Source organism: Dama dama, chromosome 12 (genome assembly GCF_033118175.1).
Source record: "Dama dama isolate Ldn47 chromosome 12, ASM3311817v1, whole genome shotgun sequence".
In the NCBI taxonomy this organism is placed as follows: Eukaryota; Metazoa; Chordata; class Mammalia; order Artiodactyla; family Cervidae; genus Dama; species Dama dama.
The window spans coordinates 10,653,263-10,680,280 of NC_083692.1; the positions used below are offsets into that span (position 1 = coordinate 10,653,263).

Consider the following 27,018-nt stretch of genomic DNA (forward strand, 5'->3'; position numbering starts at 1 on the left):
TCACAAAGAGTTGGACATGACTGAGTGACTGAACTGAACTGAACTGGCGGCTTGGATGGTAAAGAATTCGCCTGCAAAGCAAGAGCCTTTGGTTCAGTCCCTGGGTTGGGAAGATCCTCTGGAGAAGGGAATGGCTACCCACTCCAGTATTCTTGCCTGAAGAACTCCACAGACAGAGGAGACTGGCAGGCTACAGTCCATGGTGTTGTGAAGGACTGGACTGAGCGACTACATTTTCACTTTTTCTTTTAACTTTCTTTTCTTTCTTTGACCCTCTGTATTCATGGAGTTTGTGTTTCAATGAAAGATATCATTTTGTTAATTACAAAGAAATGTATCATTACACTTAAATGTAATTAATATAGTTATTTTTCAGTATAATATAAAAGTAAAAGCATCATAAAACAAATAAAATGAATTATGAAACCAAAGTCTTATTGGAGATGCTGTTGTTGTTAAGTGGCCCAAGCCAGGCCTCCCTGTCCTTCATTATCTCCCTGAGCTTTCTCAAACTCATGTCCATTGAATTGATGATGCCATGCAACCATCTCATCCTCTGTCGTCCCCTTCTCCTCCTGCCTTCAATCTTTCCCAGCATCAGGGTCTTTCCAATGAGTCAGTTCTTCACATCAGGTGGCCAAAGAATTGGAGCCTCAACTTCAGCATCAGTCCTTCCAATGAATATTTAAGGGTGCTTTCCTTTAGGATTGACTGGTGTGTTCTCCTTGCTGTCCAAGGGACTCTCAAGAGTCTTCTCCAGTACCACAATTTGAAAGCATCAATTCTTTGGCACTAAGCCTTCTTTATGGTCCAACTGTCTCTTCTGTATATCCTGGAAAAACCATAGCTTTGACTATATAGACTTTTGTCAGCAAAGTGATGTCTCTGTTTTTTTTTTTTTTTTTCTTTTTTTTAACATTGCCAAAGTAGTTGAATTTATTATTTCACATAAACTTTATGGAATTTAAAGAGAACAATCAAGGTGTCTCATGGACTGGAAATTGACTTATTAATTCCCTTTCACTTCCAAACTTCATCAAGCATTCACTACAGTTATGAGGTAAATCAGCCAAATGTTTGTGATCTAGATGAATTTTAAAATCTTCAGTCTCTCCTGTTGAATATTCAGCGTATTGACATAAGCAAATCCCTTCAGATAAATGCGATTTAAATCTTTGCAATATTCTAGCATACTTGAGAAGCCTTTCCCACAGTTATGTTTCTCATAAACATGAGAAAAAAATTTAATATGTTCAATAGCAACGTATCTGTTAACATTTGTATGAAGTCTACTCTGAAACCCACATACTGGACTAACAAAGAAGTTTTTACATTTGTCAAGTGTGATTTTGCTTAAGAGGCTCTACTGTCCATGTTCCCCAGTGTTACTTACTTTATTTATTACTTATTTGTTATCCTTTATTAATTAACTGCATGCTCATTTACCACATGGCTATGCAAGCCTTCTGGATCATTCACTTCATGTTCACAGAACAGACACAAGTGCCATTCATCAGAGCTGTGCTCCTGGAAATGTAGGTAGAGCTCCCTGCCCGAGGAGAACTGTATGTCACACTTCTCACATACATAAAGGTGATCATTAAAATGGGGGTCTGCAATGTGCTGGGCTCAAAAATTGCTCTTTTTTTAATTAATTAATTTATTTTAATCAGAGGCTAATTACTTTACAATATTGTAGTGGTTTCTGCCATACATTGACATGAATCTGCCATGGGTGTACATGTGTTCCCCATCCTGAATCCCCCTCCCACCTCCTTCCCCATCCCATCCCTCTGGGTCATCCCAGTGCACCAGCCTGAGCACCCTGTCTCATACATCGAACCTGGACTGGCGATCTGTTTCACATATTATAATATACATGCTTCAGTGCTATTCTCTCAAACTGTCCCACCCTCGCCTTCTCCCACAGAGTCCAAAAGTCTGTTCTTTACATCTGTGTCTCTTTTGCTGTCTTGCATATAGGGTCATCATTACCATCTTTTTAAATTTCATATATATGCATTAATATTCTGTATTGATGTTTTTCTTTCTTACTTCACTCTGTACAATAGTCTCCAGTTTCATCCACCTCATTAGAACTGACTCAAATGCACTCTTTTTAATGCTGAGTAAGAGCCCATTGTGTGTATGTACCACAGCTTTCTGTCTTATAATCACAGTACTTACAAACGTAGGGATCCTCTTCATGCAGTTTGGATGTTTGATAAGAAGCTGGTAGAGAAACTTTCTCTGCATACTCAGCACACATTTGAATCAGTACACTTTAAGCTTCAAGATCATATGCTGCTTTAAATCAGAAAAATATTTTCTGTTGAACTCACAAAGTTCACATTTATAGGGGTCACTGCTATTAGTTCTCAATAAGGCCATTTCTGCTGGGCAGTCACATTCAAAGCTTGGCTCTTGCCAACAACTCTGCAAGGTTGAGCTGGTGACTCTTCATCAGTTTGGTCTCGGAGAATCTCAGAGGATTTGTTTTCTGTCTCGATATCATAATCTTCAGAAATCTGGTGCACTTCTGCGGCAACTGGAACATCTTCAGTAGTGTGAACTTCAGTGGGGCTCTCTTCTTGAGTCTGCTGGTGGGCTGATTCAGGAGAGTCAAACTCTTCATCACAGATATCAATATCAGCAGATTTTTCTGTAGGAAAGGCAGTGTGGTCTAGAATTCTAAGTACAGGACTGGGAATCAGGTTGTATTGATTTCTATTTCTGGCCTTGATTCCATCTGTAAATTCTGGCGAGACATTTGATGTCTCTGTATCTGAATCATCATCTTCGTTGTCAAAATATCTTGTCTGGTTGTCTCATAGAACAAACATGGTAACAATGATCAGAAAAAAACTCCACTGAACCCATCTGCAATTCTGCTTATTCCAGAGGAATCTGAATAAGGAGAAAGATGTAAAGTCTTCCTTTTTCTTTTTGTAGGATATTCATTCACATCTTTTTAATTTGCTGTAATGTTTAATACTATAGTGAGGGGGAAAAAAGTACAGAGAAGTTTTTACAGATAGTAAAATATGCACTCCACATCTGTGCCATAAGCCTTAGGGGCCCACTAAGAGGGTGGAGAGGTGAGGAGGTGAGAATTGGGGCCGAGGAGGGACCACAGGCCTCCAGCCCCGGGGGTGGTCTGGTGGCCCATGACCCCTACAGACACCTCCATACCAACACGGGTTCCTTCAGGGCATGTCTCTGCTTTTTAATACGCTGTCTATGTTAGTTGTCATAGTCTTTCTTTCAAGGAGCGAGCATCTTTTAATATCATGGCTGCAGTCACCATCACAGTGATTTTGGAGCCCAAGAAAATAAAGTCTGTCACTGTTTCCATTTTTCCCCATCTATTTGCCATGAAGTGATGGGACCCAAATCCATGATCTTAATTTTTGGAGTGTTGAGTTTTAAGCCAGCTTTTTCACCCTCCTGTTTCACTTTCATCAAGAGGCTCTTTAGTTTCTCTTGCTTTCTGCCACTAGAGTGGTATCATCTGCACATCTGAGGTTGTTGAAATTTCTTCTGGCAATCTTGATTTCAGCTTGTGATTCATCCAGCCCAGCATTTCACATGATGCAACCTGCATATAAGTTAAATAAGCAGGGTGACAACATACAGCCTTGATGTACTCCTTTCCCAATTTGGAACCAGTCCATTTTTCCATGTCCAGTTCTAATTGTTGACTCTTGACCTGAATGTAGGTTTCTTAGGAGACAGGAAAGGTGGTCTGGTATTCCCATTCATTTAAGATATCCACAGTTTGTTGTGCTCCACACAGTTAAAGGCTTACCAGAAGGAGATGCTTCTTCTGGAATCCCCTTGCTTTTTCTATGATCCAGGATTATTTATCTCTATTGGAGATAAAACTCATTATCAGATTGAAAGTTTGTTTCATATCAACAAAATATTTCCTAATAAATGATACAAACATATTCAATGATTTTAGAATGAAGGAAATAAGGAATTTCACATTCCTAACTTTAATAATCTCCTTGAGGCTACTTTAGCTTTCACAATAAGGGAATGTATAGACTAAGAAGGGGAAGTATAATTAAAATATATAATAAAAGGTAATAATAGTAAAGATAATTTTTAAACTTCAAATAAAGGTTACCAAAATGTTACATTAAATTTTATTTCAAATAATTATGTACATCCTTCTAGGTTAGATTATAATAATGACCCAACAGTACAATTACAATGTATCCACATTTATGTCGTTCTTTTAAAAAAAAAATTACAATTCAAAGGTCAATAGCAGTTTTAAGACCAGAAGGGAAATAAACAGTTGGAAATTTCAGTCTGTTAGGATTAAGGAAGACTGACCAGTTCCATAAGTGTACATGAACTCATGCTTAATGACTCCAATAACAACACTAGTCTTTATATAACGCTTCATCTTTGAGTGTTTTCCCAACCTTCTCTAGTTAATCAGTCAGTCAATTCAGTTGCTCAGTTGTGTCCTACTCCTTGCGACCCCATGGACTGCAGCACGCCAGGCCTCCCTGTCCATCACCAACTCCCAGAGTTTACTCAAACTCAAGTCCATCGAGTCAGTGATGGCATCCAACCATCTCATCCTCTGTTTTCCCCTTCTCTTCCTACTTCAGTCTTTCCCAGCATCAGGGTCTTTTCCAATGAGTCAGTTCTTCACATCAGGTGGCCAAAGTATTGGAATTCCAGCTTCAGCATCAGTCCTTCCAATGAATATTCAGAACTGATTTCCTTTAGAATGGACTGGTTGGATCTCCTTGCAGTCCAAGGGACTCTCAAGAGTCTCCTCCAACACCACAGTTCAAAAGCATCAATTCTTCGGTGCTCAGCTTTTTTATACTCCAACTCTCACATCCATACCTGACTGCTGGAAAAACCATAGTCTTGACTAGACAGACCTTTGTTGGCAAAGTAATGTCTCTGCTTTTTAATATACTGTCTAGTTTGGTCATAACTTTTCTTCCAAGGTCATAACTTTTCTTCTCTAGATAATGAGGATAGAAAATTCCTGCTGAGCCCTTCAAGGATTTCCAATAACCTTTCTGTCATTTGGAGCCTCCTTAAAATCCAAAATGCATTTGCTTCTTTAAGAACTTAGCAACGATTAATTAAACCATGTAAAACTTTAAGGGGCATATCATCTGAACAACTTTCATTCCCACGAAATTCTCTGTATTTAAGACTTATTTCCAAAGACTACCCTTTGTTACTTCTCATAAGTTTTAGTAACCAACTGGTTTTGCCTTGATAGTTTATAGTCTAAGCTTATTTGACCTGTGTAAAAGGAAGGATACACAGTTTATAGCTATAACTCACACACAGATTTCAATAATAAAAAATAAAAAATGTAACCAGATTTTAAAAAATTTTAGTACAAGATATTCAATGGCTATTATATCTCCCAAATAATGATCTGATTCAAACAGTCAAGTAAAGACATTCTTGAGGGAAAAAATAGTTTACTTAGTTTATGTGCATTCTTTTTTTTTTTTTTCCTTCTGGGAGAGTGCTCATGTTTTCCTAGGCTTCTTTATTTGTTTGCTTGTTTTGAATGTTATTCAGTCTCTCTCTAAGCTCTTGTTTTCTCAGTCAACAATCTGATTAGAGCCAGACAATGTCTGTCCCAGAAAGATAAGAAATCTGCCTAACAGAAAATTAAGGAATCTTAGTTCCAAGTGAGGCTGTCTTACTCACTGATGTAGTGAATTAGAGGAAACAAATTGGAAGTGAGAGGACAAATGGAGATTTCTAAATGTGTTTTCCCATCACTATGGCTATTAATAGAATCCTTGCTTTTTCAAAAAAATTATTGGGTAATATTTGTGCTGTGATATATATCCATAATGACCAAAGGCATTGTAGAGGTAGAAAAACAGAAGCTTATAATAATCAGAAAAAATAATAAAAAACATTTATCAAAGAAGTCATTCAAAGATGTCTTTCTTCAAAGTTCTAAACAAAGAAAAACATTTTGCAGATAAAGGAGCTTACAAAAGGCTTACCCTTTCCTTAGAAAGTTTACCAATGACTAGGCAGTACAAGCTGTGTTCTCTCTATAGGCTTTCATTCCCAAAGAAATTAGGGAGAGATGATAGAACAATTCTGCTATTTATTCCACCAAAATAGTGTAACTTCTGGTCTCACTAGTCTTTTTAGCTAGGAGAAGCAGTAGAGGATAAGTAGCATTCTCATTCTAGCTTCAGCAAGGAAAACTCTATAGCCCAGGCTTTGGCAGAGTTTTCTCCAAGTGAAATGGAGCAGGATGGTGTAGAGAAGCCTCTCTGTGTTCCCTGTTTCTGGTTTGTAGGAAACAGGCTTCAGCCTCCTTGACCTTCTGGGAGTTTAAGGGAGGGGATACAGAGACAAGGGAGCAGCCATCAAGAAACAACAGTGCAGGTGTGGGCTGAGTCCTGTTCTGCTTCAAGAGGTCCACATGACAATATCTTTGAGCTCTTCTGCAGAACTAACATCCCCAACAAATGCAAGATATTAGATACTTGATGAAGCATTCTTAATTCCAGAGAATTAATTCTTGATTCCAGCGAAAGTCACAGTTTACTAACCTTGAGAACCAGGGAAGCTCAGCCGGAGACCACCTGAGGTCAGATTAAAGGAGTGGAGGCCTTGCACACAGCCTAACCTTATCAGAAACCCACGCCTGAAACATCACGTCAGGGGCAGGAGCCCAGTGAGCCCACTTTAGCCTGCCAAAGCAATAAAGCTACTCTTCTCTTCTTCTTGTTCAGCCGCTCAGTCCTGTCTGACTCCTGGTGACCCCACAACTGCAGCACACCAGGCTTCCCTGTCCTTCACTATCTCCTGGAGCTTGCTCAAACTCATGTCCATTGAGTCGGTGATGCCATCCAACCATCTCATCCTCTGTTGTCCCCTTCTCCTCCTGCCCTCAATCTTTCCCAGCATCAGGGTCTTTTCAAATGAGTTATCTCTTTGCATCAGGTGGCCAAAGTATTGGAGCTTCAGCTTCAGCATCAGTCCTTCCAATGAACACCCAGGACTGAGCTCCTTTAGGATGGACTGGTTGGATCTCATTGCAGTCCAAGGGACTCACAAGAGCCTTCTCCAACACCACAGTTCAAAAGCATCAATCCTTCGGCGCTCAGCCTTCTTTATGGTCCAACTCTCACATCCATACATGACTACTGGAAAAACCATAGCTTTGACTATTTGGATCTTTGTTGACAAAGTAATTCTTCTCTTCTTCACCCAAAACTCTGTTGCAGATGCTGAGTTTTCAGCTTCACAAGGACCACCCTACCCTTTTCTATCTTTGGTCACAGAGCTTTGTAATATTTGCTTGATTCGGGAAAATTTCATGTCATGGCACAACTAGTAAGGGTCTCTAACGTTAACTGCAATACCAGTTCCTTACCTGACAGGAATTAACTTTTTTTATTTTTTTTTTGGTGTGTGTGCATTTTTGCCTTCTTTTTTTTTGAAAGGAATTAATTTTTTTTTCATTTGTTTTTATTAGTTGGAGGCTGATTACTTTACAATATTGTAGTGGTTTTTGTCATACATTGACATGAATCAGCCATGGATCCACATGTATTCCCCATCCCGATCCCCCCTCCCACCTCCCTCTCTACCCGATCCCTCTGGGTCTTCCCAGTGCACCAGCCCCGAGCACTTGTCTCATGCATCCAAAGGAAGCTTTGGAAATATTTTAATCTGTTTCCTTATCAAGACTAGTGTTTCCTTCTGTAAGGCTGGATTTCAAAAACTCATTTCAAATTATCCTTTTTGGTAGAGTTGTATTGTCTGCTGAAATAGATACCAAACAAACCAAATACTGTACAATATATAAACTGAAAAGGGTTTTCTGTTTGTTAGTTTTCCAACAGAATTAGGTTTTAAGTCCAGCTCTACCAAATATTATTTGTGGTATCTTAGTAAAGCTATTTAACACCTATCTATGAGCCTTTATTTTCTCATGTGTCAAATGAAATAACAAAGACTAGCTTGCAGTGACTTTGAAGATTAAAAAATAAAAGACATGGTGCTTATCACATATCGTGGTCACAATAAGTACTCATAAGAAATCATAGTGGCTTTTATTGTTGTCTGTGGTTGTGGTTCTGTGGTACAACCTGATTCTTGTTTTCCAATAGATAGCAATCTACTTATAAATACAACAGAAATAATTAAATGGTAGTATTAATTTAACCAAAATAAATTTCTCAGAATATATATTTAGAGCAATTTAAATATAGTGATCCAAAGATGGTTATAGTTGGAGTGATGGACCAGACTGAACTTTGAAAGGAGAACAGTCCATTTATTTTGACTACCAGATGAGCTTGTAGAAATAAAACATGAGAAAAGCCTTAAAAAATAAGATTGGGAAATACTAAAAAAAATCTGAATCTTTTTAAACATAAATGAGGCTTATGGAAAACTTGAATGCCATGGTGTTTAGTAAGAACTTGATTCTGACATAAGGAATATTCATTTGAGTTTTTTTTTTTCTTAGCCATAAAGCAACAGTATAGGATTAGCATTTTAAAAAGTTAATTTTCAAGGCCATGTGTAGAATGAATTAAAGGTGAGACGGAATGAACACAGGGAGAATTATGTGAACTGAAAAATATTTGGAGAGGAGGGAAGTTGTGGGAATAGAAATAGAGGATCAGATACAGAAGATATTTCAAAGGGTGGATCAGTAGAAATTAATGGAATAAACATCTAAAATTTCCACTGAGGTGTCCTTTTTATTTCCATTCATACAGTTCTTGCTTCTAACTCTTGCTTGATCTGTCTCTTTGGAGAAGGAAGAGAATAATAAACAACCTCATCATTTATATCTCAGGTCTTACATCCACATCCTTGGCTCTCAAAATATAAAGGCCAGGTTTATAAATCAAGTGAGAGAAAACATATTAGAGTGTGGGAATAAGTGCTTTTCAAATTGAGTTGAACTAGTGACAAGATATAGTGGCTCTGTCATAGGCAGTTATAAAAACAGAAGACTTTAAAGGAAGAATAGTTCACTGTTCAAACACCATATCTTGGATAACACTCCCAATGGCATTCTAGTCATATAAAACAACTAATACATTTAATGTAAGTCTTCCAATAAACAGACTTGATATATATTCTCTAGTTTGTAAGACACAGTACCGGTGAACTCATTAGAATCTTGAACTTCAGTTTATAATTCTGATTTATAGAAAAAATTTGTTAGCAGGAAAAAACATTTCTTCAAGCACAATTTCAAGGAGAACTTAATTAAAACAAGCAAAACTGTTCTCATGAAGTCAGGAGGGTGGTCTCAGAGTCCTGATGGCACCGCTCCCCGCCCCGAACAACTGCAGGATACACATGTTATCAGACTCAACATCCCCACAGAGCACAGTGTGAAAACCACTGCCTCAGTGGATCTGAGGTGTTGTTGAGCCAATATTTATGACAAGGTTGGGTATGAGGGCCCACAATGGAATTGTTCTCTCTGTCAAATTAACTTTAGGGTTAAAATAAGACCTTGGATTAATTTTAATGTTAAAATGTGATCTTGGACTACTCTGAGCTCACTAGGCCTAGAGTACGAAAAGACCCAGTGCAAGATGAAAAAGCACAGACACACACAAATCACTCACCCTCTCATTTCAACTGACTTAACGATGCTAACGATCAGCTTAGATCATTTTTAAAACTTCTTTTGGCTGGGTTCATATACATGCAACTTGCTATTAACTACCAATTCAGGGAAAGAATTATTTATTCATGTACATGATGAGTGGCAAATACGTCTCCTATATTCAAGGCTAGGTAACAGAAAATGGTAAGAAAGACAAATGAGGAAGATAAAGAAAAATAAAACAAAATAACACAGAAATTTACAGTTTAAATGGTGATTTTCAATGCATAGTCTTACAGAACCCTTTCAACACACTCAAAAAGAACACAACATTATATTTCCGTGTTATAGACAAAGAACTTGGAAACTGAAATTTAGAGAGGAAATGAAATTTGTTCAATATCACGTGACTAGAAAGTGGCAAGGCCACAACTCACTCAGAACTGCATTTTGAGTTCTCAGAAATGGAGAAAAAGAGAAAATAAGATGCAAAAAGACACCTAAAGCACAACTTTTGAAATGAAAAATAATTATAAATAGGACTTCATTAAAATTATTCTGTAATGTAGAAGACTATTAAGAGAATATAAAGAAAATCCAGTGATTTGGAGAATATGTTTGCAAAATATATCCAAAATATTTAAAGAGCTTTTTAAAAGTCAACAGTAGAAAATAAAACAACCCGATTTAAAAATATAAGAAAAATATCTGAACAGATACCTCACCAAAGAAGATATATGATGGTAAATAAGCATATGACAACATCCTCAACAACATCTTACATTGTTAGAGAATTGCAAATTAAAACAAGGAAATGCCACTGCATAGCTGGTAGATAGGTTAAAACCCGAAACACTGAAACACCAAGTGCTGGTGCGAATACGGAGCAACAAGAACGCTGATTCTTTGCTGGCAGGAATGCAAAATGGTAGCTTCACTTTGAAAGAGTTTGACAGTTTCTTGCAAAGTTAAAACATTGTCTTACCATAAAATCCAGCAATCACACTCCTTGGTATTTACCCACTTTATGTTGGAAACCTATGTCCATATAAAATTCTGCACTTGGACAATTATAAAAGATTTATTCAAATCTGCCAAATAGACCAAGATATTCTTCACTAGGTAATAGATAAAACAAATTGTATACATCCATACAAAGGGATAGTATTCAACGATAGAAAGAAATGAGCTATCAAACCACAAAAAAGATATAAGGGAACAACAAATGCCTATCGCCAAGTGAAAAAAGCCAGTCTGAAAAGGCCTTTACACTGTATTCTTCCAGCTACATGACATCCTGGAAAAGGCAAAACTATAGGGACTGTAAAATAATTAGTGGTAGCAAGAAGTTCTGGGGGCAGGGGTTTGGGAGGAAAAATGGATGGAGCAACAGGGGATTTTTAGGGCAATGAAATTATGCTGTATGATACTGTGATGCTGCTGCTGCTGCTAAGTTGCTCAGTCGTGTCTGACTCTGTGCGACCCCATAGACGGCAGCCCACCAGACTCTGCCGTCCCTGGGATTCTCCAGGCAAGAATATTGGAGTGGGTTACCATTTCCTTCTCCAATGCATGAAAGTGAGAAGTGAAAGTGAAGTCGCTCAGTTGTGTCTGACTCTTAGCGACCCCATGGACTGCCACCCACCAGGCTCCTCCATCCATGGGATCTTCCAGGCAAGAGTACTGGGGTGGGGTGCCATTGCCTTCTCCTGTGATGATGAGTATATGGATATATTCTACAATGAAATGGCAACCCACTCCAGTATTCTTGCCTGGGAAATCCCATGGACAGAGGAGTCTGGTGGGCCACCAGTCCATGGCGTTGCAGAGTCAGACATGACTGAGCACACACACACACACACACACACACACACACACACACATTTGCCATAACCCACCACATGTACAACATCAAGGGTGAACACTAGTATAAACTATATACTTTAGTTAATAAAAGAAAAAAGAAAGAGAGAAAGAAGAATGCAGAGAGAATAAGTAGAAAAACGCAAGTCAGAACAAAGTCAAGAAGGCAATGGCTAGAAGCATCAACACTGATCACATAAATGTCTTGGTATAAACATGTGACTGTCATTATATTTGTTCATTTAATTATTGTCATGTCATACTTTTCTTTCCTTTACATTTTCCCTTTCCTGTTTATGAATCTTCATATTGAGTCTTCAGCAAACTAATCATAACTCACCTCTGAATCAATCCTTGTCTCCACATATCAGATAATGAGGCAGACTATTCTTTGTTACGAGGACTTAATGACCTCCCATTTCATTAACTTATACTTTTCGTAAGTAATGATTTATCCATTGGCTCCCTTAGAAAGAAAAATGCACAGACAGACTTAAGAGGCACATACACATACACACAGGTAAACTCAAATGCACCGACACGTACATTTGACAAGAGCAAGTCTTCTGCTTTTTACTATAACACCCTGACTAAACCTGACAGCAACATCCATAGAGAACTGTGCCTAAGGAACAGGAAAAGTACAAAACTTCAAAAATTTTAAAATATAAAAACAAAAAAAAGGGGACAGGTGACAATTCACTCATCATGACATAATTAGCACAACCATGCTAAAAAAGAAATGAATTGAAAGTCTGAGTAGGGAAATACTGCATTCTGCAGAGTTTTCAAGTAGGCAACTAGCCCTTGAACTTAATTCTCAGTTTAATGAACCTCCAAATAATTGAATAAACAATAAACAGCCCAGGAGTATAGCGGATGGGAGAATTAAGGGAGAGCCATGATTTTCCACAATCTATCTAGGGAACAGAGGAGGGGGAAGAAGAGTTAAGAATGAAGGTGAAAGGATTAATATTCAGTGTTATTTTTATTGCAAAAATCGACACGAAGATAATGAATTCTGGGCCCGACTCCTGAGATGCAGGTTACCTCCGTCCAGGCGAAGGAGGCATGAATAATTAATAATCCACTTCAAAGTTCACAACCCCCATCTCCTCCCCAAGGTAGTCATCAAGAGAGGCAACAACCAGCTAATGGGAAGCGTGCTTCGTTCATCTCATGCAAATTGAAGCACCTCTGCCTCAAGGATTTCTCTTCTTTGCCGGCTTAGGAAGCAGCGGGTTCCCTGAACTCCTGGAGAGAATGTTTAGCCCCCTTCAACCACAAATCAGTCACCCAGTCTTAGCTTCTTTAAAAGTTCAAAACATCATAGGGGTCTGGCCATCAATCAGTGGTTGTATTTTTCATTCAGCTCCACAGTAGCTGGAAAGTTACTTCTGCTGGAGATCCAAGTTTGTTATCAAAAATCCAGTTCACAATATATACACAGACCTAACTTACCTGTTCACCTAAATCCAAGAAAGACAGTCACTGCATTTGGGGAAAACATTTTAAAAGCCAGCTTTCATCAATAATGACCAAACAAATATCAGGCTGAATGCACTTAGCAATTCTGATGTATATTCTTCTTCCTAGTATCACAATTTCAAACCTGTGTGTACCTAAAAGTTGTTTCAGAAAATGTATTAAAAATAAGGAATCCTGGACCCCACTCCTAGAAGCTCTGATTAAGTAGGTCTTAGGTGAGACTGAAGAATCTGTGTTATTGCTAAAAAGAATCCAAGTGACTGTGATACAGGAATTCCTTGGACTAGATTGTGAGGAACAACCAACAGGTACTGACACTTAGCATCCATGGACTAAATACTCTCAGTTTTGACTCTTTTTATCAAACCTTAATTTCAGTGTCATATGGAACATACCTGAGGCACCAAACTGAAACCCATGCACACTATAAACAGAGTTGATTTGAGGGGCAAGTCAGTAAACTAACATGTTGCACATCTCAATAGAGCCTTTTTTTTATCTGCTGATTTTTTGCAATGATCCTCACAAAATGGCTTCCCCTTCCTTCTCCACCAAAAGGAAAAAAAAAAAAAAAACCTTCCCTGGAAAACAGTCATCAAATAAGTCAGAAAGCTTTGCAAGACATTGAAAAAGGTAGAGATACATAACAATTTGCTGGGAAAACAATACAGAGTAACTGAGATGAACTCATGAAGTTACTTCTATGAGATTGTCAACTACTGATCAGAGATAAATAAGAAAATAGAATTTTCAGGCATACACACACACACACATATATATAAACACATTCATACACACTCATTCATATTCTGCCACTAAAAAACAGGGTTACTGAGAAAATCAGTTTCTTCCTGGAAGGTCTAAGCTTTTCATCGACAAAATAAGGTTATCAAACTAATTCTCTGTAACACCAACAGCTATGATTTTATTTGCCAAAACTTTGCTGAACTCATTTGTAGTGCCTGCTGCTGCTGCTGCTGCTAAGTCGCTCCAGCCGTGTCCGACTCTGTGCGACCCCACAGACGGCAGCCCACCAGGCTCTGCTGTCTCTGGGATTCTCCAGGCAAGAACATGGAGTGGGTTGCCATTGCCTTCTCCAATGCGTGAAAGTGGAAAGTGAAAGTGAAGTTGCTCAGTCGTATCTGACTCTTCGCAACCCCATGGACTGCAGCCTACCAGGCTCCTCTGCCCGTGGGATTTTCCAGGCAAGGGTACTGGAGTGGGTTGCCATTGCCTTCTCCGCCTATAATAGTGTTATTCACTTTACCATCATACTGAGTACCAATAATTATTTTTTTTTAGTTATTTATCCTTCATACATTTCTATTTGTGTTTCCAAACTGCCCCTCACTATATACTTAAAGTATATGTAAGGATACTCACGTATTTAAGGTCTTTAATACTAGGCTTCCAAAAGCAAACAATTGGCGCACTTAAAGTGGTGTCTTGAGGAGAGTTAGTAAACTGTTTTATAAGTGAGGGCGTTTGTAAGGAGATCTCGACGGGCCGTGCAGTAACCCAGGGTTGGCAACTGCAGGAGAGCTGCCGCCACCGTTGGGACGCAGGGCCCCTGGGACAGTGGACGACACCTCCTGCCAGGACCTGTGCTCCGTGGTAGGGGAGGCAGAAAACCCATGGAACTCTGCAGAAAGGAGATCAAGGAATTAAACCCCCGCCTCCTTCTTCTCCCTCCTCCTACCTGCCTGCTAGTGCTTCCCATTGTTCAAACCAAGTCAGAGGTCAGAGGGCAAGAGAGCCCTTGGATAGAATCCAGGAAGGCTGACTTCTTGGGGCACAGAGCATGGTGAAAATGTGTGAAGAGTGATGCTTGAGAGAAGAAAAATGGAAAATTATTCTTATTTCTTCTGTAGAAGCCAACCTGAAGTTTCTGCAAATTCCTACCTGCTTAATGGTTCACTGAGTCACCATTGGATTCAGTATCCTGTTAAGTGGATGGTTCATGTTGCCTTATGAAGGTTATTCTATCTCTATTTCCTATCACCTCAGACTTGGAACTTGGCTGCTTTCCCTTGATTCCTACAGAGCAACCATTTGCACGAGGCCTGTGTGCGCGGAGCAGATTTTACCTGGTTAGGGAAGTAGGGAGATTCAGACACAACCATGCAGTAAAAGTTCCATGTTCCTATTTTCCAAGACACAATCATTCCCTTCAGTTCCAGTCTGGGTTCCAGTTTCTGGCCATGGTTTGGACCCCTGTCCTACCCACCATCAAATCCTAAAAAAAGGATTCATCTTAAAAAGCAGTTGAGGGAAGCTTCATACGCATGTGGTCCTCAAGCTCTCCTTCTCACAGAATTCAGTACATTTCACTTGCTTCTGTACCCTCCCCTTATCATAGCTACCATCCTGATGCACCACTAGACTTCAGATGCATTTTTTTAAAGGTTTTTAATTTTACTTTTTATGCTGATGTCAGGACTTGCCAGCCCAACGCATGTGGGATCTTAGTTCCCCAACCAGGGGTCAAACCCATATTCCTTTCACAGGAAGGCAAATTCTTAGCCACTGGACTATGAGGCCAGTCCCAGGGCTGTCATCATCACATCCACACATCCAGGGTCTACTGTCATACTTTAATTAAGCAGACATCCGACTAATGCCTTTTTAATAAATGTGTGATCTTCCAGAACAGGACAAACCTCTGTGCATGCACACACACATGTACATACGCCTCTTTCACCACGCACAGCTTTACAAAAACTGAGGCCGTGAGAAGAGAAATAACACAGCTCAGAACCCAGGGATCCTGCCTCTTCAAATCGATATTCTCCGTAATACTCTGACACTCCAGCTGTTTACATATAAGGGTGTTCAATGAATTTCCTTACTCTAATTCTGCTACAAAGTATCTTTATAGCTTTTTCTCAACAAGTTATATTTAAGAGAAACAAGTTACAGAAAGAAATTTTCTTCTGAAGAAATAATTTCCTGCATCAATCTTGTTGGTCCAGCTCTCATATCTGTATATGACTTCTGGAAAAACCATAGCTTGGACCATATGGACCTTTGTGCAAAGCATTATTTCTGCTTTTCTAATGCACTGTCTAGGCTTGTCATAGCAAATGTGCAACAATGTCCCAGCATTTAAATTAACATGTACACATTTGTTGTGTTTACAATATTAATATTGAAAATATCATTAAACTGATAAAAAAAAAAGAGGGCATGAATTAACACTTGATGATGGAGATTTTGGCCTCAAAAAACATTTTTATTTTTAGCATTCAGCCTAATACTCTGTATCCAAAGCTTTTCTCTCAGTGAGACACCAAAGAAACAGTTCTTGCAAATGGTATATTTTGTTTTCCTAATGAAAATCCATGAAGGAAATGTTAAAAATATTTCAAAACATCTCACTGCAAATCTGCTAACTTCCTTTTAAGAGATTTTTTTCTTGTTCCATCAGAGAATGTTGCTTATAATTTCATTATCACTCATCATCCTTTCATGACTCATTAATTAGTTTTACATTCAAAATGAACTGAATAATTTTATTCAACTGTCCGTACTGTCTAAAACCTGACAAAGTGAAAACACAGTATCATCTTCTAGAAGTCTCTGTGCCTCCAGAGTGATCAATTTCCCAGGTTATTTCCTAGACGGTATCAATAGTGGAAATGTCAACTTCCGCTCCATGCTACATTCTGCAAATCTTTCCTCTCTGTACCATATTCTCAAATCCTTCCTCTGCCCAAGGCCTTCCGTTATCTATTTTCATGAATACTATCAACAAAATGAAAGTAATGTTTTTGTTAATATGATAAAGCCACTCTAGATATGTGTTTTTCAGATACTCACCTAATTTATTTGTATTATAAGTTCTCCAGTGATTTATGTTCAACAGTGTAAAACAGCCTTTAATTTCTTTTCTTGTCATTGTCCGTAGACTTTTTCTCTCTTTGATCTCATCTCATAAATGATTCCAGTGTATGAGACTTCTTCCCAAACTTACTAATCAGAATCTGCTAGAGTAGAGGCAGGCGATCCATGCATTTTAAAGGACCTTCAGTAACTGCGATGAATAGCTAGAATCGAGAAAACCACACCAAATACAATAATGGATCCAATACTGAAATTAATGGTGGAATACTTAGGTACATATGTCAGTATATATTTTTTTTCCACTGAGAAGAGGATGCCTTTTTGAAATTTTCAAAGGTATCTTTAAGAATGGGACAGACACACTATGAAAATAACTCACATACTGAAAGAATAAAAGGAAAGGTATTCCCATTTGAATGCAGAGTTCTAAAGAATAGCCAGGAGAGATAAGAAAGCCTTCCTCAGTGATCAATGCAAAGAAATAGAGGAAAACAACAGAATGGGAACGACTAGAGATCTCTTCAAGAAAATTAGAGATACCAAGGGAATATTTCACTCAAAGATGGGTTCAATAAAGGACAGAAATGGTATGGACCTAACAGAAGCAGAAGATGTTAAGAAGAGGTGGCAAGAATACACAGAAGAACTGTACAAAAAAGATCTTCAATGACCCAGATAATCACAATGGTGTGATCACTCACCTAGAACCAGACATCCTGGAATGTGAAGTCAGGTAGGCCTTAGAGCATCACTATGAACAAAGCTAGTGGATGTGATGGAATTCCAGTTGAGCTATTTCAAATCCTGACAGATGATGCTGTGAAAGTGCTGCATTCAATATGCCAGCAAATTTGGAAAACTCAGCAGTGGCCACAGGACTGGAAAAGGTCAGTTTTCATTCCAATCCCTAAGAAAGGCAACCCCAGAGAATGCTCAAACTACTGCACAATTGCACTCATCTCACACACTAGTAAAGTTATGCTCAAACTTCTCCAAGCCAGGCTTCAGCAGTATGTGAACTGTGAACTTCCAGATATTCAAGCTGGTTTTAGAAAAGGCAGAGGAACCAGAGATCAAATTGCCAATATCCACTGGATCTTTGAAAAAGCAAGAGAGTTCCAGAAAAACATCTATTTCTGCTTTATTGACTATGCCAAAGCCTTTGACTGTGTAGATCACAATAAACTGTGGAAAATTCTGAAAGAGATGGGAATACCAGACCACCTGACCTGCCTCTTGAGAAACCTGTATGCAGGCCAGGAAGCAACAGTTAGAACTGGACATGGAACTACAGACTGGTTCCAAATAGGAAAAAGAGTATGTCAAGGCTGTATATTGTCACCCTGCTTATTTAACTTCTATGCAGAGTACATCATGAGAAACGCTGGGCTGGAAGAAGCACAAGCTGGAATCAAGATTGCCGGGAGAAATATCAATAACTTCAGATATGCAGATGTCACCACCCTTATGGCAAAAAGTGAAGAGGAGCTAAAAAGCCTCTTGATGAAAGTGAAAGAGGAGAGTGAAAAAGTTGGCTTAAAGCTCAACATTCAGAAAACTAAGATCATGACATCTGGTCCCATCACTTCATGGGAAATAGATGGGGAGACAGTGGAAACAGTGTCAGACTTTATTTTTCTGGGCTCCCAAATCACTGCAGATGGTGATTGCAGCCATGAAATTAAAAGATGCTTACCCCTTGGAAGGAAAGTTATGACCAACCTAGATAGCATATTAGAGAGCAGAGACATTACTTTGCCAACAAAGGCCCATCTAGTCAAGGCTATAGTTTTTCCAGTGGTCATGTATGGATGTGACATTTGGACTGTGAGGAAAGCTGAGTGCAGAAAAATTGATGCTTTTGAACTATGGTATTGGAGAAGACTCTTGAGAGTCCCTTGTACTGCAAGGAGATCCAACCAGTCCACCCTAAAGGAGATCAGTCCTGGGTGTTCATTGGAAGGACTGATGCTGAAGCTGAAACTCCAATACTTTGGCCACCTCATGCGAAGAGCTGACTCACTGGAAAAGACCCTGATGCTGGGAGGGATTGGGGGCAGGAGGAGAAGGGGACGACAGAGGATGAGATGGCTGGATGGCATCACCAACTCGATGGAAATGAATTTGAGTAAACTCCGGGAGTTGGTGATCGACAGGGAGGCCTGGCGTGCTGTGATTCATGGGGTTGCAAAGAGTCGGACACGAACTGAACTGAACTGAAAGAATGGTAGTATTTTTAAGATATCAAGTCTTTTGACTTGAGGTCAAAATAGAATCATCTTTCCTAAATTCTGTTCTCTGCTTATTAAAAAGACTTAAAGTCCCAGGGTACATGTGTCTAAAGAGACATAACAGGATTATTCATGCTTCTGTGCCAAAAAAAGTCCTTCTAAATATTCCTGTTGGCTTATGTACCTTCCTCTACTGAACCTCCCAACAAACATCTCCAGTATCACTTACTGATTCTCTATCAATGTCTGCTCTGGACCCTTGCACAGCCACGCTGCTCTCATCATTTATCCTGGGTTACGATGCACAAACAGGCTGCTCGCGTGCAAGCGCGCTGAGCAAATGGAGCAGATGGCTTCATGCATTAACAAGTGCTGTATGTGCCTGTGCGGGAGGAAGCTCCGGAGGTGGGCTTTTTTTCTATCTCATTTATGCGCTAGCAGTGGCCCTTCTTTTCACCGCACACTTTTTTTCTTCCTATTGGAAGGAGTCACACATGCATATCCAAAGGCAAGAATTTATGCATAATCTGCCCCTTTCATCCCATAGTTTTGATCCCTCTTGGGCCTTCTATAGAATAGAAATCCTTATGTATTAACCACAATAAAGGAAAGTCAGAGTTACCCAACGACAGTAAAAACACAACAATATACAATAACAACATTCTACGATCATACATTCTATGGTATGTCAAGACTTATAATAAGCAACTTAAATTTTCATTTGATTACATTTCCTTATCTATAAAATTAAATACTTCACTCACTGGGCAGTTGAAAGCTATGAGGGTCTAAAATGATAATGCTCATGTAAAGATTTTGTAAAATCTTACAAATAACAAAAGTATAAAATGGCATTAATATTATTGATAAAGTTACAATTTACTGTTGACAAAGAGAAAAATGTTTATCACTATAAGAATACCAGAGAATAAGTCTTGTCTCTGATTTCAAAGAGCTGACACCTCAGTGAAGGACCTTAGACAAGCTATACAAATAATCTGTCATAGACTAGAGTGGAATACTAAATTCGAATTGAGTCAAGTGATCAATATGAGCAAAAATATAATCATCAAAATGGTATAGTCCAACAAAACTTGTGGAGGGTACAGAACTTAATTTATACTTTAAAAGATAATTAGGATTTTAATAGAAGCAATGGTTAGTTAGGAAAGCCTGAGAAATGCTACCTTTAATTAATACTATTTTTTTCCAACTTCTTCCTCTAAGGAGTATTCCAAATATTAAATAAATTTTGATCCTCCCAGGCAAAGTCATTAGAAGCATGGCATAATGGTACAATCAATAATAGATCGGGATTAATAAGGGAAAAGCAATTAAGAGAGATGAAAGGTCACGTTGCTTGGCACTCAGCCATGTATGAGTGTTGGTTGCTTTGTCAGTTCCACCTTGCTCATGGTAAAGGGTTCATTTAAAAGTCTGGCACAAAAATAATCAAGTTGATAAAGCAGGTATTTTCTAAGTACAACATGTTCCTTTGGGCATGAGATAAAAAGATCTGTCTCCAAACAGTACTTCACCTTTTTGCAGTCTCAGAACAACCTAGAGGGACTCTCCTTAGGGAACTACTCGGTGGGAAACAGTCTCCTCTCCCAGTTTTACACCCCATTCCCTGATAGCTCAGTAGGTAAAAATCTGCCTGCAATGCAGGAGACCCTGGTTCAGTTCCTGGGTTGAGAAGATCCCCTGGAGAAGGGAAAGGCTACCTACTCCAGTATTCTGGCCTGGAGAAATCCAAGGGTCACAGAGTCGGACACGACTGAGCGACATCCACTTTGGGGCATGCTTTTGCGATCCAACTCTAAAGCCGGCTCTTTAAAAACAAACTCAGGCTTTCATAAAAATGATTTGGGCCAAAATAAAATGAAACAGCTTTCTACTCATGTAGACACAGAGAATCACAAAGAATTAGAAAAATTCTTAATAATCCCCAAAATTCAAATAACACAAGTTATACTGTTAATGTTTCCATCTGCTTTATATCTTTGGGGGCAAGTAATGGATTGTGGCAGGTGAATTTTTGACCAAACAGTGATTACTCATCAAAGAAAAGCAGAAAGGGAGCTCAACAACACCCTTAGTCCTTTTCACCTTAGCCTTTCTTGTTCTCCTTCTGATGATTCTTTTTCAATTGATCACATGGGACCTCAAGAGCGAGCAAATACTAAAAATATTTGTTGAATGAATGAATGAATGAATTGACCAAGCAGAGGAAAAAAAAAAAAAAAAACCTCATTAGCTTTGAAAACAATGGCAGTGGACTCATCTTTTATTAAGTGCTTACTGTATGTCAGGCATGGTGCTTAGATTTTTACACTCAGTGATGAATATTCATCACAAAAGCCCCTTAACGTGTGTTCTATTATTAGGTCAGTTTTATAGATGAGAAATTGAGGCTCAAAGTTCAGCTCAGAAATAAAGTAGAATTCAGAAATAGACTAGAATTCAGAACCAAACTTATTGAATTCCAAAGCTAAGCTCTTAACCTCTGTAGGTTTTCTATCCCTATTATAATCTATTCAGGTTTGATAACTAGAAGAGACCTAGAGATGGAGATCAGTCCTGGGTGTTCATTGGATGGACTGATGTTGAAGCTGAAACTCCAATACTTTGGCCACCTGATGCGAAGAGCTGACTCATTGGAAAAGACCCTGATGCTGGGAGGGATTGAGGGGAGGAGGAGATGGGGACGACAGAGGATGAGATGGTTGGATGGCATCACCAACTCGATGGAAATGAATTTGGGTGGACTCTGGGAGTTGGTGATGGACAGGGAGGCCTGGCATGCTGCGGTTCATGGGGTCGCAAAGAGTCGGACACGACTGAGCAACTGAACTGAAGAGATGGAGAAAAAAGGACAGTAGAGGAGAACTTGGACTGTTTGGTGGATGGGATGAAGGTTATAAAAAATCTTTGTGTAGGAATTTACCTTAAATGTGAACTTAGACAAGCAGATTATATTTGGGGGCACATTTTCTCTTTTTGTGCTGCACATTTTCTATGCAAGATGCTACCCGATTAATCTCAATCCAATTTTGAATGATGTTTCTGTGCTACATACATATTCCTTAGTTATGGCTGCCCTTAGCAGTAGTAACAGCCACAAATTTTAATAAATTCACAGACTCCACAGGGGGGTCTTTAATACTGTAAATTAAGGGGGATTGTAATAAGACAATTAATACACACTTCAACACTGTTCAGTGAGAAGGATTGGTATCTGGAGCTCATGACACACTATCCCCGGGTCCCATGGTGATACTGCTTGGTAGCCTGGGTTAAGCCTGCTCTGCACAGTGGTGACATTTTTTGTGACATAAACTAACTATTTCTGGTACTAACTTAACCATGCATCTTGGCACTATCCTACAGGTCTGTGTCCTAGAAGCTTCAGTCTAATTCCTTCACCCATCACCTACTTCCTTGATCCACTTACTTTATCTACAAATAATTGAGCCAGGTATTTTTCCAGTGAAAGGAAACTCCTATCTAAAGTTCAATTAAGTTGACTTGGAAAGTGAAAGTGAAGCTGCTCAGTCCTGTCAGACTCTTTGTGACCCCATGGACTGTAGCCTACAAGCCTCCTCCATCCATGGGGTTTTCCAGGCAAGAGTACTGGAGGGGGTTGCCATTGCCTTCTCCAGGGGATCTTCCCAACCCAGGGATCGAACCCGGGTCTCCTGCACTTCAGGAAGATGCTTTACCATCTGAGCCACCAGGGAAGCCTTGTGGACTTGGAAACAATCTAACAAAATGAGCTTCTGCTGCCTCAGCTATAAAACAAAACAAAGTATAACAACTTAGAAAGGGAAAGGGGTATAATAATAATATCTGTACAATTGTCTTTACTCTGTATTGAAACAATTACATCAAATACTATAGGAAGCAATATGAAAATGTTAGCTATTGTGATTAGGAGACATACTCAGGTGAAAGAAGACTTTCATTAATTAAATCTTTTCTAGGAACTCTAGAAGATTAGGTAACAAAACTCTCCTGCTTTCTCCCAAAATCATTGTCCTTCATTCCCTATATCCAAGCAACATCTAATACTGACTTAGCTCACTACCAGATGATTTAATATACGCCCTTGGAATAATGCCTGCAGTTTTCCATTATACTAAAATCCATCTTCTCCCCTGATTCTTAAATTGTAAAAAAAAAACAAAAAAAAAGTGCTTCTTTATTGTAGGCATCAGGTACAATACAGTATATCTGTTATGGCTGAATTCACAACCTTTAATAAAGATGTCTACAGTGACCAGGTTAGAGAATAAGATAGGCATAGGGGAAAAGACTATTTAAAGCTGATAAACTTCAAAACTGGGGGCGGAGGGAATCGTTACGTATTTTTCTACAAAAGTGTTTTTTCTCTTCCCATAAATCATGGTCAATTTTCTAGTCCTAGGCTTCCCTGGGGGCTCGATGGTAAAGAATGCGCCTGCCAATGCAGGAGATGCAGGTTCGATGCAATAAGAGAAAGCACTGCAGTGAGGAACCCACACGCGGCAACTAGAGAGCAGCCCCTGCTCGCCACAGCCGGAGAAGGCCCGCACACGGCAGCAAAGACCCAGCGCAGCCTTAAATAAATCAATCTGAAAAACTGCTTTTTGTCCCGTACCTTACATTTTGTATCATCATCAAGAAAATGCAGTTGTTATTCTCATTATTATTAACCTACACTTACATATGAACCAGATTATCTGCCTACATACTTTTATTTATCAACTTCATTTTAGCAATTAAGATTTTATGCCAAGCCAGTACTTAAAACCATATCCGTTTCGTTGAAATCTGAGATCATTTCTTTCTGCTACATTGTATTCTAAGCATAGTATTGTATGTGACAATTTATCAGACTGTTTTACTATGAAATTACTAGTATCTGATTAATTATATAATGCTAAGCTTGCTACATTCTTGAGGATGAATATTTTCATTCTCTAGCACTGAATTTTGATGGGAATATATTTCAGGAATTGTAATATATATAGGGAAAAGATGGCTATTATATAAAATCAGGTGTATAAGCCTTTGAATGAAATACATGTATCATTTAATTTTATTTTTCTACACTACATCAATATGCAAAATGAAAACATTGTCTTTTCAAGATGTGTTTGCCTACTGAGAATTTCATAAGTCTCTGTAATAATGAAATCTTGTCCCAGCCTGAAAGTATCTCTATAGTTAGATCAGAGTGAAATTAAAAAAAAAAAAAAGATTTCTTTCATGAACAATATATGTTTCATCAAAAGAACAAAGAAACAGAGCTCTAAATACTGGGTTTTCTGCTTCCCTGAGATGTTTAAGACTGTCAGAGGATGACAGGTTCTGATGTTCTCATTCTGAATTTTAACCTCCCAACATACCCTTACACCATACTACACTCTAGACATTCAGGGAATACGACATGAGGAATGACGTTTATTGATTGCCTTCTCTACAGAGCAGAGCTGAGCCCTCTTTATACATTACCTTGTACAATCCCCATAAGATCTGTTATCAGTTTATGGAAAAATGCTGAAGCAAATCTCTCCACCACAATATGAAAGAAAATAAGATTGTCCATTTTATTATCAAACCAACACATAATGAGATATGCAACTTTACTTTAAAGAAACTATATGGGTTCTATGCCAGCAAAACTCAACACTGGCTAGAATGAAGTTCCACACATCCCCCCAAATAGGTGGAAGGATGGATATCCTCATGAGAAAAAATCACAGGGGCTATTAATTTTTTATTGACCATCCAGATAAGGCCTAGGAGAGACGGAATCTTACCAAACAAGCACACCTATCCTGGTTCTGCAGCAAGGTGTGCCCTACAAGGGAGACAGATAGTAAGATTCCAGCCAAAGGAGTCCAAGTGCTTCATTCTCCAAGTCTGTTGCCATTCAGCAAGTAATTAATCTAACTGCCCTTGTTCAGAGTTAATGTTCCACTAACAACATTCAGCTATGATTTGTCTTTCCAGATTTGCCTGCTGGAGAGTGGTAAATGGATGAGATGCTTGTGAAAATGTTGTGAAACACTGTGAAAATGTTGAAGATTCCCATCTAGGTGGCAATTTTTTTTTTCAATTATAAATCACTATCCTACCATACTGATTGCAGACTGATTTCCCAAGCCTGACTGTTTACAGTGAGAAAATAGACTGGTCAGTTTGGCATGTCTTTCCGTCAACAGGAGAGTGAGATCTCTCATGGGAAAGGGACAAGTTGTCACTGTGATTTTACGCATCAGTCTCATATCTTGGTTCACATGAATGCATCGTGAAAAATGATATGGTGGCTGAAGATTACATTCTGAGACCGCAATCTACAAGCTAGGTCCTGTACCTTGGGATATCACTGAGGGTTTTCTATGGCTGCAGTAACAATTTACCACAAACTCAGTGGATTAAACAGACACAGATTTATTCTACAGCTCTAGAGATCAGAAGTCCAAAAATCAGTTTCATTGGGCCAACTTCAAGGTGTTGTCAGAGTCATGCTCTCGCCAGAGGCTGGAGGGAAGACCATTTCCTCACGCTTTCCAGCTCCTAGAGCTGCATTCTAGGCATGGTTGATTCTTGGTCCCTTCCTCCATTTTCAAAGCTAGCAGTGAGCATCCTGATTCAGTGGTCACCTTGTCTTATTTTTCTGGGTCAAATTTCTCTCTGGCTCTCTCTTATAAGGACACTTGTGATGGCATTTAGATCCTAATCAGATGGTTTAACATTAATCTCTTCATCTGAAGATCTTTAATTCAATAACATCTGTCAATCTCTTTTGTCATATAGGGTAAGATACACAGGTTCCTGGTATTAGGACCTGGACATCTTTGGGAACCATTATTCAACCTACCACACCATCTTTGGAGGATGTGTCAAGAAGTGAATACATACCCATTTCTGTATTTGTTGGGAGGATACTTCAACATTTTCTTTGAACTTCAACAACCATTATGTATAAGTGAGGAATGCATCAGAACACAGGATTCACCACAGATGGTTCAAGTCAGCGGGGGTGGGCACGATTAAGAGAACAAAGAATGAATGTGAGACACTGAGGGATTAGCAGCAAGGGGAGACTTTTACCTGGTTTCTCCAGGTCGACAGGCACAGAGAAAAAACATTCCTGGAGCCCAGGGAGAATAGGAACCATGAGGAGGGCCCACTTGGTAAGAGGCCTGGTCATGATGAGACAAAAGACAAAACTGCTCCCAGAGGCCTGGTGCAAAGGCAGGGAGAGCGTGAGAAACACCTGGACGCAGCTTTCAACCTGCTAGTAGCTCCCGTTGGCCAGTCCCAACCCGAACTCCCTGACAGGGGAGCCCAGAGGGGGAGCAAACACAGAGGTGCGTGTCTGCGGCACAGAACACGTCAGGAAAAGGTAGAAAACTAATAAATGCCTGGGAGGTATGGAGGAAGCATACCAGCACACATATTAGCCCCACATTACCTACAAAACAATGAGTTTCAGAAAAACGTAGAATTCAGCTAAAGTAACATGACAAGTGGTTGACCTAAAATTTCAACCTATGTCTGTCTGAGACTTGAAAATCCTTTTTTTATTTCCCTCACAGCTTGCTGCTTTATGGCCTTTGGAGTTTAAGTTTGCCTCATTTTATATTTCTGCCTCTGAATTGCTTAACAGCAGTCAAGCACTAAATAATATTTCTGATTTTCATAACCATTCAATATACAAAATTATATTATCTTCTCATTTATAATCTCAAATTGGTTTGAATCTACCCCCCACTGTGTCTCGCCCCCAGCATTATTTCTCTAGCTCGGAGGGGAAAAAAAATTTTTTTTTATTGTGTTCAATTATTCATCTTTATAGCAAACTCTGAATCAAGAATAATTAAATTCTGCATTTCCCACCCACAATCCTATGTTCCAAATAATTTTATTCCATGATAGACCTCGGTTTCTAAGGGTATCTCTGCTTGCTCACCAATGTCTACAGAGAGGTAATTA

At 39.0% G+C, this 27,018-nt stretch overlaps 1 pseudogene; it reads right to left on the reverse strand.

Annotated features, from left to right (window-relative positions):
* Nucleotides 1–977: 977 nt before the first annotated feature.
* Nucleotides 978–26,233, reverse strand: LOC133065898 (zinc finger protein 639-like; annotated as a pseudogene).
* Nucleotides 26,234–27,018: the final 785 nt, after the last annotated feature.